We start from the raw sequence: 15958 nt of genomic DNA, 5'->3' as shown, positions 1-15958 counted from the left end.
AACCAGAAAATCATGATATCTGCTGTTGTATCAGCAAGTTATCAGAGGATTTGAGAGCAGACAGAAAGAAGAGTGTAAGAGAAAGGGTCAAAATCAGGAGATCATAAAGGCACAATTGACAAGCTAAAAACAAGAAACAACATTCATACTCAAAAAGTTATAGCAAAAGTATAAAATCAGAGTACAAAAAACAAAATAAGAATTCGGCAAAATGATATTTGGAAAATAGTTTTCAATCCACAGCTTGGACAAGAAAATAAACTTTTAGCTGACCTTTTTAACACATTGCATTAATAACCTTTGGGTCACAACCTCTGAGGACATGCCCTAGAAACAAGGGCAGCTGTCCCAACAATGGGTGTCCAAAATGGCGGCAAATGCTATAAAAACAAAATGCTGACCAAATGGGCATTAACAAAAACAAACAGTTATTAAAGTATGATGAAAAATAAAAACTAAAACACTAGAACTGACTTGAGAACCTTAAGAAATCTCCAAAATATGTTCTAGATCATTCAACACAATTTAGAAAAAATAAAAGATCATTAAGTATTCCAAATCTTAACAAATGCATAGTATTTCATAAAGAAATGATGACGATCACGTGACAGGTGATGGGTGGCATTACTGCAATCAATTATGTCAACGCTTATACTGAAAAGAGTTGAAAAAGTGGCAATGGTGACAAAAACAATACCATAAAATTAAGATGTGATGACACCACCATTAAAACGGCAAAAATAACTATAAATAATCAAATCAAATAAATCAAATCTTTACAAAAACAAATGATAATATATTCTGGACTTCCAGTACCCTTAATGTTAGCAAAACCATAGACTAAAGGAATCAGAAGGCAGACCACACTCCCATCTATATCATTGGGGTAATATGGAGAGAGTCAGCAGCTTTAAAATTTCTTGGAGTCGCTATCAGTAATAACCTCATGTGGGCACAAAACATCTCAGCTATTGTCAAGAAGCCTCACCAGTGTTTTCACTTCCTCAGATGTCTAGGGAAAGTCCAGATGTCTACATCTATGCTCACCCATTTTAAACACTTGAATCCCATTCTCATGAAAGTTGTGACCAAAGTCAAATTCAGGACATTGAGCTTTTTTCCTTCTCACTGTTAATAGCTGCAGGTCCATGTCTGGGCCATTTTCTTTGGCATTCTGAAAATTCTGCATTCATCTCACCTTATTTAAGATGTTGTGTTTCCTAACTGGTGAGAGAAGCATACTTTTATTTGCCTGGTGGCACCATTCTGTGTCACTACTGTATGTCTGGCCAGACACACAACAATTCGAAGTGTTTAAAGAAAGCTGGAAAAAGATCATTTTTATGTACAGTTTTGTCTAACTTTGTCTAGAAAACTTCCATTATCAACTACCCAATTCTTATTTGTCTTTACATTAACATCTTTAAATAAAACTGTCTCACCCATTCTGGGACCCAGAATTTCAGCAGATAAATAAATGGGTAGCTGGGTCAATCCCTGATACCCCTTTGACTGAAACTATTTGCACAGTATACTGAAAGGTTAGGCAGCACGGCGGCGCAGTGGCAGTGCTGCTGCCTCGCAGTATGGAGTTTGCATGTTCTCCCAGTGTCTGCATGGGTTTCCTCTGGGTGCTACGGTTTCCTCACACAGTACAAAGACATGCAGGTTTAGGTGCCTTGGTGATCCTAAATTGTCCCTAGTGTGTGCTTGGTGTGTGTGTGCCCTGCGGTGGGCTGGCGTCCTGCCCAGGATTTGTTCCTGCCTTGTGCCCTGTGTTGGCTGGGATTGGCTCCAGCAGATCCCTGTGTTAGGATGTAGCTGGTTGGAAATTGACTGACTGACCGAAAATGTAATGATGTCATAAAACTTCAAGTGACAATCAATATGAATGTTAAGAACTGGAAAACCCGTTTTTTCTTGTTTCAGCTCATGAAACTTTAATATTTTGAAAGCTCAATTTTCATGTCTTATTGTCACCTTGACTGAGAAAATTTACATTTGACTACATTTGAAAATTCTCCATTTGATTTTTAAGTCTGTCACACCAATGTTGTAAAATTGCTGCAGGTGGATGGTGGGTTGCTAAGGACAACCTTCCAAGGGACTCCACGATTCTTGTCACACAATATTCGCTTATAAATTTCAAAGCCGCATCAGTAGCCTTTTTTCCAGATTACAGATTACATCAGTGAACAAGTGTGGTTTAGTGTTTAGGTTCTGGCAATCTGGTTTACAATAAATAGCTTTCTCGTCTTAACTACAGTAGATACAATGCCTTGGCTCCAGTTAGATCTTAGCACTACAATATACAACTCCTTGCATTTTATGTCTAACTACAATAATGGTTTAACTCTCTAGTTTTCTTCACAAGTCACAGTCTTTTTAGAAACTTGTTTTGTTTTTAGTTTTTTACTTTCTCGTATACGAAGTATAGAGAAAGTATTACAATAGTCCAAAAATTCAACCTTGAGATTTTGATGAATCACAACGTTTTAGACCTCCCTGTGTTCGATTTACTTTCTTGTAGGGAAAGTAATGTAATCATCCAAAAATTTGATTTTGAGATTTTGATGAATCTCAATGCTTTAGTTTGAAAATACCATTTTTGGAATTATGTCTGTGTGTCTGTATGTGTGTTTGTGTGTGTGTATAAACACGATAACTTCAGTACCCTTTCACTTAGGTCAACCAAATTTTGCATACAAGGTGTGACAGATAGGGGGCGCTATTGCTCCATTGAACCCTCTGATCAGACGCAAGACACCAGATAAAAGTCCAAATTATTATTTTATTAGGACAATAATGTGCACCAAGCACCCTCCACTCCACTATACTCATAAATCACTACAATAATCAATAAATAATAACAATCCTCCACTGCCAGACACATTGCCACCCTTCCTCCTGACTCAGCTCCTCCATCTGGGATCTCTCAAGGTCTTTTATAGTCCTCGACCTGGAAGTGTTTCTGAACCCTCAGTCCATGTGACTTCCTAGCACTTCCAGGTCAGATCAAAACTCTTCTTTTTCATCCCGAAAGTACGTCATTTCCTCTGTCGCTGTGACTAAGACGTACTTCCAGGTTATAGGTAAAATAAAAGTCTCTGGGTCTCCCTACAGCGGCCCCTGGCGGCCTGACGTTATCCAGCAAGGCTGTACAGGAAAACTCCAATGTCCATGATGCCCTGTTTTAATTCGGGGCACCTCCATGCCACAGGGAGGGCTCCACCTGGCAGCCTGGGGCTATTGGCTGGGATGAATGGCCGGCCATATCCCACAAAGGATTAGGTACAAAATGTAGATTTCTATCAACTTTTGAGTTATTTCCGCTAACCAGAAGTGGCAGCTGCAGAGTCTGATTTATTAAACTTTACTTTTATAATAATTGTTCAATATATTATTCATTTGATTTGATTTGTTGTTGATAACAACAACAACAACATTTATTTATATAGCACATTTTCATACAAAAAGTAGCTCAAAGTGCTTTACATAATGAAGAGAAGAAAAATAAAAGACAAAATAACAAATTAAAATAAGACAACATTAGTTAACATAGAAAGGAGTAAGGTCTGATGGCCAGGGTGGACAGAAAAAATCTGTAGGGGTTCCAGGCCACGAGACCGCCCAGTCCCCTCTGGGCATTCTACCTAACATAAATGAAATAGTCCTCTTTGTAGTTAGGGTTCTCACGGAGTCACTTGATGCTGATGGTCATACAGACTTCTGGCTTTTAATCCATCCATCATTGTTGGAACATCATGGTGCTTTGGGTAGATGGTGGTGGCGCACGCCACCACCAACAGGACACCAGAAAAGGAAACAGAAGAGAGAGTAGGGATTAGTACAGATTTTGAATGAATAGTTATTATAATGAATTGGATATACAGAGTATCAGGATTAAATTACAGTGAAGTTATGAGAAGGCCATGTTAAAATAATGTGTTTTCAGCAGTTTTTTAAAGTGCTCCACTGTATTAGCCTGGCGAATTCCTACTGGCAGGCTATTCCAGATTTTAGGTGCATAACAGCAGAAGGCCGCCTCACCACTTCTTTTAAGTTTTGCTCTTGGAATTCTAAGGAGACACTCAGTTGAGGATCTGAGGTTACGATTTGGAATATAAGGTGTCAGACATTCCGATATATAAGACGGGGCAAGATTATTTAAGGCTTTATAAACCATAAGCAGAATTTTAAAGTCAATTCTGAATGACACATGTAACCAGTGTAGTGACATCAAAACTGGAGAAATGTGTTCGGATTTTCTTTTCCTGGTAAGGATTCTAGCAGCTGCATTCTGCACTAATTGCAAACGATTGATGTCTTTTTTGGGTAGTCCTGAGAGGAGTGTGTTATAGTAATCTAGCTGACTGAAAACAAACGCATGAACTAATTTCTCTGCATCTTTCGATGATATAAGAGGTCTAACTTTTGCTATGTTTCTTAGATGAAAAAATGCTGTCCTAGTGATCTGATTAATATGCGATTTAAAATTCAGATTACAATCAACGGTTACCCCTAAGCTTTTTACCTCCGATTTGACTTTTAATCCTAATGCATCCAGTTTATTTCTAATAGCCTCATTGTATCCATTATTGCCAATCACTAAGATTTCGGTTTTTTCTTTATTTAATTTGAGAAAGTTACTATTCATCCATTCTGAGATACAAGTTAGACATTGTGTTAACGAATCAAGAGATTTGGTGTCATCAGGTGCTATTGATAAATACAGCTGTGTGTCATCAGCATAGCTGTGGTAGCTCACGTTATGTCCCGAGATAATCTGACCTAATGGAAGCATGTAGATTGAGAAAAGCAGTGGACCCAGGATAGAGCCTTGTGGAACACCATATAGAATATCATGTGTCTTTGAGTTATAATTACAACAACTAACAAAGAATTTTCTCCCTGCCAGGTAGGATTCAAACCAATTTAAGACACTGCCAGAGAGGCCCACCCATTGGCTAAGGCGATTCTTAAGAATATTATGATCAATGATGTCAAATGCGGCACTCAGATCTAAGAGGATGAGAACAGATAAATGGCCTCTGTCTGCATTTACCCGCAAGTTATTTACTACTTTAACGAGTGCAGTTTCTGTGCTGTGATTTGTTCTAAAACCTGACTTAAATTTATCAAGAATAGCATGTTTATTGAGGTGCTCATTTAACTGTATAATGACTGCCTTCTCTAGAATTTTACTTAAGAAAGGCAGGTTAGAGATGGGTCTATAATTTTCAAGAGCAGAGGGATTGAGATTATTTTTCTTAAGTAGGGGTTTAACTACAGCAGTCTTAAGACAGTCTGGGAAGACCCCCGTATCTAATGACGAATTTACTATGTCAAGAACATTATCACTAAGCACGCCCGATACTTCTTTGAAAGAATTTGTTGGTATTGGGTCAAGGTCACAGGTGGAGGGTTTCATTTGAGAAATTATTTTATGTAAATCAGGTAAATCTATCCTAGTGAAAGACTTTAATTTGTTTATTATGGGGTACTGGGGTTTAGGAGGATCCTTAGTGTTGGGGAGATATACTATGTTATTTCTAATATCATTAATTTTTTGATTGAAAAATACAGCAATAGCCTCACAGGTTTTACTGGAAATACTTAGGAGGCATTCCCTTGAGTTACCTGGGTTTAACAGACGATCAATCGTCGAAAATAAGACTCTGGGATTACTAGCATTGTTATTTATAATCTTAGAGAAATAGCAGCGCCTCTCAAGACGGACTGTGTTATTGTATTCTGTTATTTTAACTTTTAATATTTCATAGTCAATAGTTAGTTTAGTTTTCCTCCATTTACGCTCGGCTCTACGGCATGTTCTCTTTAAATCAGACACTCTTTGGGTCTTCCATGGTATAACAATGCTAGAAGATTTTTTAACTGTCTTTTCAGGTGCAACTAAGTCAACAGCAGCCCTTACTTTAGTATTAAATCTTTCCACCTTACTATTTACATTCTCCTCGCTATTATAGTTGGCACTATAAACGGACTGATTGGTTAGAATGTTTGTAAGTTTTAAAGCTGCTGATGAGTCAAAGAAGCGTTTTTTAACAATATGCTTCTCATGAGTGTTTTCTATCATTATTTCTATATTAAAAAGTTCTTTAATGTACATAGTATAAAATTACAATCATTGTCTTGTGGTTTACTCTCTCAAATATCCATCCCCATATCTGAGTATACAACAAAGTCTAGGAGAGTCCACTCCCGATTTTACTTATTTGTCAAAAGATATGAACATCTCATAGATGGTTGCTAATTACATCCTAGTCGTTCCTCTCCTTCTCTTTTTGTCAGCAGATTATTTAAAGAGGGTAGCTGTGGTCTGGCTGAGCTGTTTTGGGTTTTTTGCAACTGTCATAACACAGAAGCTATTGTGCACTCGCAGCTTGACAAGGCAGAGGGTATTGCTCTCATTACTGATGCATGGATACATATGATAATACTGTATGATAGTGACAGTGCATGCTGTCAATTCAGATTCTGAGGTGAATTGTTTTCATTTTTTAAACTGCTTCATTATCAAACAGCAGTTCCCTATCCTATTTATGTGCTGGATAATTTGTGCAAAGTTACATAATCCTTACAGCTGTTGTACCTTCAATACATTGACAGCATTTTGCATTGGCTAATCAAATCAATTGGATAATCTTTGGGAAAAGTTCCCGATCATCTATATGTGAAAAAGGCATTGTTGCTAAGCCTACTGAAAATGGTGATGGAGTTTTATCTGTCAGTAACAGGTCACATTTGTTACCTGTGAAAAAAAAAATTTCTCAAATTTAGTTTCTTTCCTAACAAAGTTTATTTATGGGTTTATTCATTTTGTTGCTTTTGTAGATGATGCCAGGCTTTATTCATGTTGCTTTTTGTTTCCAGGAATGCCTTCTTGTTGCAACATGGTCACTGCACATGCATCAATTGGAAACAAGAGGGTTCAAGGTGTGTATTTTATCTAAAAATAACAATTAAAAGACTTATTCTATCTGAAAAAATAAAAGCGAATCATTTTGTTAAGTACGTCTGGCATTAAATCTGCAAGTTCTTTTTCATCTGTGCAATTTGTTGCTGAAGTGCGCTTTTGGTTGTTGAAGCCTCATTGACCTGACTGCTCACAGGCATTACTTTTATTTTTTTTGTGAAAAACAGTTAACCCGGTTAACACAACAAAAATTTCATTGGCATCCCTGGCCTGTTTTCGCTGGTCACAATGCATTAATTCTGTATGTCTCTGCCTGTCATTTAGTATTTCAATAAAGATCTCTAGTGAAAAATAATAATAATGATAATAATAATTATAAGCAGAATGTGTTGACCATTGCAACTAGGATAAGGCAGTTACTAGGTGAAGGGGGTCCCATTTCCATTTACTGTTTTCCAGTTGAAAACAGAATAATGTACATGGTGGTGTGTTTTGGTGTGAAAAATATGAAGCATGCCACATTTTTAAAAAATGTCCTGCACTCCCTTACCATGATGTGAACAAGAGGCATAAACAGAATTGATTTTACCAGTGTCTTATGGATTACATCCTTTATACAGTTGCAGAGAAAAACAAAGATAAACATGGAAGTATGAACAAGCATGTGCCGAATGTGCACAATCAAAGTTTCACCTTGGAGTTTCAGCATTCTTCATTTTATTTAAAGAATGGGACATGCAAGTGTTAATCTGAAATACAGAACTGCAAGTACATCTCAGCCAGAGATGAGGAACGGGCAGGCAATCTACAACCTCAATCAGTGGCCCCTTTCTAAACATGTTCATCCTCTTGAGGTTTTGTTGACATTAGTTTCATTTGAGAACATTGATTATTTTTGAAATTGTGATTTTAATTTGTGCATCTCATTTTCAGCCTCCAGATTAGATAGAGCATGTTGCTAATATCAGTCTGACCTTCTCTACCCCGTGAGGTTTTTCAGCAGTCACAAGGAAATCTTTGCTCCATAAGGTGAAGCTCTAGAGAAAACATTTTCATTTTATGAGGAAATGCACAATTAGCACTCAGATATTCAAAGGTGTCTACAAGAAAATCAGCCTAAGCTTTTATTTTCCACATGGTCCCCAACACGCAGTATCAAGAGCAGTGTACAAGACCCCACATGTAATTGTACCATCAAAAAATGTGTTACATCCTGGGTATTACTTCTCTGGCATGATACAGTTAGCTAACAGCATTAAGTTATAGGAAGAAAGTATTTAGCAAGGATGTTCAGCTGTAAATAGCAAAAGCTAGACCTCATAGCAAAAGTTAGACCTCTTATACCATTGAAAGATGCTGAGAAATTAGTTCACGCTTTTGTTTTCAGTCGACTAGATTACTGTAACGCACTCCTCTCAGGACTACCCAAAAAAGACATAAATCATTTGCAACTCGTGCAGAATGCAGCTGCTAGAATCCTAACTAGGAAAAGAAAATCTGAGCACATTTCTCCAGTTTTAATGTCACTACATTGGTTACCTGTGTCATTCAGAATTGATTTTAAAATACTGCTTATTGTTTACAAAGCCTTAAATAATCTTGCTCCATTTTATATATCAGAATGTCTGACAGCTTATATTCCAAATCGTAACCTCAGATCCTCAAATGAGTGTCTTCTTAGAATTCCAAGAGCTAAACTTAAAAGAAGTGGTGAGGCGGCCTTCTGCTGTTATGCACCTAAAATCTGGAATAGCCTGCCAATAGGAATTCGCCAGGCTAATACAGTGGAGCACTTTAAAAAACTGCTAAAGACTCATTACTTTAACATGGCTTTCTCATAACTTATTTTAGTTTAATCCTGATGTTCTGTATATTCAATTAATTACCATAACTATTCATGGTGGCTCTAAAATCCGTACTAACCCATATTCTCTCTTCTGTTTCTTTTCCCGTTTTTTTTTTGTGGTGGAGACCTACGCCACCACCACCTAATCAAAGCACCGTGATGTTCCTACATTGAAGGATTAAAAGCCAGAAGTCTACATGACATCATCATCAACTCCTTCCATGAGAACCCTAAATACAAAGAAGACTGTTCATTTATGTTAGGTAGAATGCCCAGAGGGGGCTGGGCGGTCTCATGGTCTGGAACCCCTGCAGATTTTATTTTTTTCTCCAGCCGTCTGGAGTTTTATTGTTTTTTTCTGTTCTCCCTGGTCATCAGACCTTACTCTTATTCTATGTTAATTAGTGTTGTCTTATTCTTACTTTGTCTTTTTTTCCCTTTTCTTCATAATGTGAAGCACTTTGTGCTGCATAATTTGTATGAAAATGTGCTATATAAATAAATGTTGTTGTTGTTGTTGTAAATCTCTCTTAAAGAGCAGGAATACACTCCAAAGAGGTGACAGTGTGGCGAATGTTGGATTGAATTACAGTGAGATCTGCTAGTTGAAATAATCAGTTTTCATTAGGGTCAAAGAGAAAATTTCATAACTGAAAAGAATAAATATAGTACTCTGCTAAGATTTAACAAAATCAGATTTTAACACAGAAATGTCAAGCCACCACACTCCAGAATTATTATGCCATAGCTGATCTTCACTTACTCTTTCCTTTCCATTGGACATCCACGTTTAACTGAGAGAGGAGGCTTATGCTTGTACAAGGAAACAAGTTTTACAAGTAGGGCTAGCAAATGGACAATTCAAAAATGTAAAATAGGCTGCAAGATGACACAAAGACATAGTCCAGAAAACACAGTCATGGTACCAAAGGGAATAAATCAGAATGAAACAGCAGAAACAAATTAGGGAAAAGATGGTACAAGGAAAAGAACAAAAAAAATCCAAAACAGGAGGACATCACAGGGGCTGGAGAAACAAGAAACTCAAAGCAACTGTGTCATTACTTCCAGGAGCATTCATAAAAAATCATACTGACCAAATTTTAAGTTGAAGTCTACAAAGTCAAAGTTGAAACATTGAATGTCAGGAGATCATTCGTCAATTTTAATGGAAGAATGCTAAATTCAATATTACTAATAAAACCAGAGTCACAATCAGATATTCTAATGTGAAGAGTCAGTCAGTCATCATTTTCTAACCCACTTATTCCTGAACAGGGTCGTGTGGGGTGCTGGAGCCTATCCCAGCTAGCATATGGCACAAGGGAGGAACGAAACCCTGGACAGGTCGTCAGTCCATCACAGAGCATGAGAAGAGACTTATAATGAAAGAAAGACATCATGTTAGAAAGGGCCGGGCTTGTACCTGGAGAAACTTTGTTTGTCTTATTCAGAAAATGGAAACACAAAAAAAATCAAGAAGTTGCAGACGTGATGAGGTAACCTTCTTTGGAAGTACAATGGTGTTTGAGAGCTCTCTGGTCTCACAAATGGTGCTGCTTCCGGTTTTACTATTTCTTATACATTATCATGGATGTATATCAAAGATCAACTTTCGAGGTTTATCAGAAATAAGAAATACCACAAAGGGGGCAAGAAGGGATGCAGTCATTAAAATTGTTGTCTCTTCTGTCCCCCAAAGGAGTGAAAAGAGTCCCACTGATGGCAACTAACTCCACCACTAATGGCTGCAGAACTATAAGAGCACAGACATTTCCAAGAATGCTCCGGACCGAAACTGCAAACAGTTTCCAAAGAAGACCCGTTTGTTTCTCGTTAAAGACACCACAAAGACTCATCTTTAGTTTATTTAAAAATACCTCTATATACGACGTCAAGCATTCTTTTTGGTTTGAATTTATTTATGTTTGAAAGAAAAGGGGTAACCTGGCTGGCACTTCAAACACATCCTCAACGTTTCTAGTGTCCTTTCAATTGTCCAAAATATGTTGACTAGAAATATGGGATTAGAGATTGAAGAAAATGTTATGTCAATGATCTTCTGGGGGTTTTCTGACAGAAACAAAAGACAAGTTAGTGACTATTTAACAAGCCCTTTATTCCACCGTGTACACTCAAACAAGTCTCTCCCTCTAAAACAGGGGTCTCCAACACGTCGCTCGTGAGCTACCGGTAGCTCACAACCACTTTACAAGTAGCTCACCAAATGTTAATGAATCCTACATAAATTTGAAAAATTGATTAGTCAAATTAGGGGTAAACGATCTTTCCAAAAAATCATTTCACGATCCTTTTAACACAAAATCACGATCCACAATCTGAACTGCAATCTATCTTTTCAACGAGAGAGAATATCTGGACTCAAACTCATAAAGACCTAAGTAACACTTTATTTTAAATATCAAACAAAGTTGAATTCAGTTGTTCTCTCGTTCGCTAACTTAGCGAAGTTAAGGAACACACCTTGAAGCTGGCAAGTGAGTGAGGAAAGCCCCTCCCCTCGGCCCACTGCGTGTTTCTCGGATTCACACAGATAAATTGGTACCGCAAGCGAACTATGATACTCTACATAGTGCAATGACAGAAGACGCAAAATCAACCGGAATGTTCAAGCAAATTATAGAAAAAAACCCAATCTAAATTTGTTAAGTAGTTCTCACGTGAAAAGCGGACAGACAGACAGACAGACAGACAGACAGACATTGGATTTTATATATTATATATTAGTAAACCTTCAAAATAATGTGCAGTTAGTCTCAACAGCATTCTCAGCATTTCTGGAGCTTAGTAGAGCCAGATAACTATAAGAATCTTCACCAAGCAACTCTGAAAATGTCTACTTTGTTTGGGTCTCCATACCTCTATGAGTCTGCCTTTTCTGACATGAATGTCATTAAATCAAAGTTCAGAACAAGACTGACAGATGAACACTTAAATGACTCCAGAAGAGTGAACCTAAGAGGCCACACTCCACCATATACCTCTCTTGTTGACTCTATGCAGTGCCAGCCATCAGACTAACTAAAAAACACATCACACATGCAACTGGACATGTGAATACTCTTGTGAAGACAGTGAAACAGTGACATGGAACAAAATGACAAATTAATAAGGAATATCTGTGTATTTGGAATTGCATTGTTTTGTTTTGATAGCATTCGTGTTTTAATTCAATAGTGTGAGATACACTGGAAAATGCATACAGACATACAAAATACACTTGCAGGTGAATTAAATATTTTTTTGTGATGTTTTAATGCAAAATGTGAGTTGTGGACACCAACATTTTGTAAATGTTCAGGCAAAACAAGCTTATTCAGTTTGTTTGGGTTGAAATAAGCTATGAGAATAAACATTAGATCTCGGCCATTTTCATTTTGTAAAAGTAGCTCTCAGGGGAAAAAAGGTTGGAGACCCCTGCTTTAAAACAATCACCTGATCCACATATTTTATAGTGCTCAAAACTGAAGTTTTCTTGCCAAGTCTTTCCTTTATTTTTATTTGCTCTGCATAATGTGTCCATCCCTGTACTATAACATGGATGGAATGATTTTATGTGTCACAGGCATGTGCATCATTTGCCTAGCAACCATATAACATCATAGCAACTAGACACACAAAATGTCAGCGACCATTTAACCCAAAAATACAAAATGTCAGTACCTCATGAAAAATCATTGAAAACTGCAACTAAATGACATGAGTGTAAATATTAAAATTACAATTGAGCATTATATGTGTGCTCAGTCTTAGAGTACTGCATTAGAGCATGTTTAAATACTATCGTAACTACAGGGTAAGTTTAAGGTAGTCTCAGATTATATAACTGCCATTCACATGAAATAGCAAGCAGAAGATAGTGTTTGAAAAAAAGGAATGGGCATAACCCATTCAAAACACACAATTAAACTTTTAGTTTTGTAATGAATAAAATAGAAATGTATATGGATTGTGGTACGCAGCTGGGGGTCAAACCCGGCCGGGACGCCTGGAAGGATTGGGTTGTGGTGTAGTTATCCTCCACGAGGGGGCAACCGCCCTGGAGTAGAAGAGGCCCACGGAAAGGGAGCAGGGAGGCTCAAGACTGTTGGGGCCTCTGGTCGCCGCCAGGGGGCGTTCCGAGCCTCATGGAGCCCGGGACTTATTTTACTTCCGCCACACCCATGGAGGACGATCCTTCCAGGATCACCTGGAGTGCTTCCAGGTGCTCTCCTGACGCTTCCGCCACATCAGGACGTGACGTCAGGTAGGGCACCTGGAGCTCATCCGGGTGAGGATAAATGGGGCCGCCTCCCTCCTGTCATTGAGCTGGAGTTGGGAGCAGGAGCAGGATGAAGCTCCTGGAGATAGAGAAGGAGGCCCAGGGACAGTGAAAGGAAGGCCCGAGAGAAAGGTGACTGGGGCTGAAGACACTGTGTTGTTGTGCGGGACTGAGTCGTGTTGTTGTGTGGCACAGACGAAAATAAAAGTGCATTTGATAAAGATGTGGTCTCCAACTGGTGGTGTCCGGGCAAATATCACAGGATATGTAGACAAGGCTATAGGATTTCTGAGATTCTAGAATTAATGATTCACGATTTAAAGAAATTATCTAAAATAGTGTGGGTATAGATGGTGTTATTTTGTCTTAAATAATATTTAGTTGGCTCATTTCAACATGTCTTTCATAATAAATTAAGAGAAAAGCCAAGCAAAATGACACCTTTTATTGGCTAACTAGAAAGATTACAATATGCAAGCTTTCGAGGCAACTCAGGCCCCTTCTTCAGGCAAGATGTAATACAGAAACTGAAGTTTCCTATGTTTATATACACACTCTAGGACAAGAAACAACATTGGTAAATCTTTAAATGAGAGATTTTGTATGTAAAAAATTAATAGATTCATTCAGGCTAGGGTTAATTTAGCAAGAGAGAAAAGAACAATGTATTGTCAAGATCTCTGGATAAGATAACTGTCCAACAAAGTCTTTTGAAGTTTGTAATGAGTTTAAGAATTGTTTTTCCCTAATTGCAAAAAAAATGTACAATTATTGATGATACACCTGAATAAGTAGTGTTTAATTGTTAAGTTACAACTATTAGGAGAGTCTGCCCAACTGACAAAGATGGTACCTGGATGATACAGAACAAGAGGAGAACTTGACAGAGCTGTACACAGAAGCAGAGAAATAAAGACAGAGAAATTCACACTGAGAACACAATGTGGACATGCAATGGGCCACACCAGGTAGTATGCCTTCTTACTGAAAAGAGAGAGAGATCGGTACTAAAAAAACTTTGTCTGAGTGCAGAGGACTGCAATGTAATTATCTAGAAAGAGCAGACCTTTGCGCATATTGTAAAAATGTCAGGATTTTAAATGATCAGATTTCAAGAAGATAAACCTGAAGGCCCCTGAAATAAGGATGAGCCATTAGGGAGGTAGGATTGAAGATCTTTAAGATTCAAAAGGATGAGACGTAAGGGAAATAAAATTGAAGATCTCTGAGATATGAGAGAATTGGACATAAGGCCAGAAAAAACTAAAGACTTGCGAGATCTTAAAGGATAAGGCATCAGAGAGATAAAAAAAACTTTTGGATAAGAAGAGATTGACTTTAGAGAGATAAAACCATTGGCCACATTCTAAAAGGATGAAACATGTGGGAAATAAAACTGAAAGAATCACAATTCGAAACAATAAACTGTAGGCATTTAGAAGTTTAAAGGGCCAAGATCATGAAGGTACAGGTGAAGTCTTGTGAGATTTCAGGATATTTCCATTTAATAAATTCACAGGATAATCAAGTTTCTAGAATGGGGAGAGGAGACACCTTACATTTGCAATAATGTTTCCTGAAAAAATAAATTGAAGATCTTCAGAGAGGTCAAGATGAGGCTAGAGAGGTTAAGATGAAGGTCCCATTGAGGTCATTCTGATCAAGAGTAAGACAAATGAAATTAGGTGATAATGTCATTAGAAGTCATACTTCAGGGAGGTAAATCTGTAGGCTTCTGATATCTGAATAAATGAGAACCGAGGAAAATAATCTTGCATGGTTCTTTGTCATCTCCTGCAATCAAAATGTACAGTGAGTGGGACTTTGAAAGAAAGCAATTCCTCGTTTTTTATATTTTTTATGGAATGTTGGATGGCCCCATGTATCATTGGTATCAAGTAAATGAAGGCTGGTGATCCCACTCAGAGTGCAAGCTAAATGCATTCTGAAGAGCAGATATTGGTAGAGGCAGGTAGCCTGTTTCCGAGTTTCTAACATAAAAGGAGAAGTAAAAAAAAAAATCATTAAGATTAAGATATGATCTCTGTAGTTAAGGACTATGTTTTGTAATCTTTAGGTTGTAACATTTAATAGAAGAGTATATTTGAGTTTTACTTCACATAAACATTGAATGCATATTGGGAATGGGGTTGCACAGATGGAGTCATCCAAAGAAGGTTTTCTTAGATTCCAGACAGGTAATATGTTGTGCTGTCTAGACCACTGGAATTTAAACCACTAGGTTCCTAGTGCTTTCTGCTCTTTATTTGATTTTGTAATGCCTCATTGACGTACGCTGATCTTGTAGGTCATTGTTAGATCTTCACGTCATCTGCATCAACAAAATGCTCTATGATCCACTGCAGGGTGCAGCTAATGTAGCACAGTGGAATCTGAGTCTCAAATACTTCAAGCAACCTTTATTAGCGAAAACAAGTGAAACAAGCTGAGAGCACAAGGAACCACTGGAATGAGGGTTTGACAATTCCGGATCTCTCAGCATGTTCATATCTCTTTTCAGAAAGAGACAAGAAATGCATCACATAGGACGTGCACAGGAGAATAATCAGACGTTCTATGGAGGTAGGCTGGGCAAAAAAGGTCAAAAAGAGAGAGAAACAGAGAAGTAACTGCTCATCTTGGCCGCTTACCTTCAGAGGATTATACAAGAAAATGAGAAAAGAAAGAGGGCAGTTCATCTAAGGTTACCAGAAGTGACAGTACTCATCTAGAGGGACTGCTAAGAAACCTCTTAATATAACAGATTTCCATTCTACTGCCTGGGAAAAGAGGGTTTTACTTGCCAGATGTGTATTTAGCTTCTTCAAGAAGAGCATCACTCTGTTAAATGAGGAAGAAAATACTTAAATTAGATATCTACCGTATATAAATG

The 15958-nt window shown here is 37.7% G+C and overlaps 1 long non-coding RNA gene across 1 annotated transcript in view; it reads left to right on the top strand.

The window, feature by feature from the left end:
* LOC127528908 (uncharacterized) overlaps positions 1 to 9125 on the top strand; it is a 45439-nt gene extending 36314 nt beyond the window's left edge. The window contains exons 2-3 of the long non-coding RNA XR_007935525.1: positions 6895 to 6957; positions 8909 to 9125. This is a non-coding gene — a long non-coding RNA (uncharacterized LOC127528908). The remainder of the gene's footprint in view (positions 1 to 6894; positions 6958 to 8908) is intronic.
* Positions 9126 to 15958: the final 6833 nt, after the last annotated feature.

The sequence above is a fragment of the Erpetoichthys calabaricus genome, chromosome 8 (assembly GCF_900747795.2).
Source record: "Erpetoichthys calabaricus chromosome 8, fErpCal1.3, whole genome shotgun sequence".
Classification (NCBI taxonomy): Eukaryota; Metazoa; Chordata; class Cladistia; order Polypteriformes; family Polypteridae; genus Erpetoichthys; species Erpetoichthys calabaricus.
Note: the sequence above shows the minus strand (reverse complement) of the source record. Positions and strands in the feature narration are given on the sequence as shown.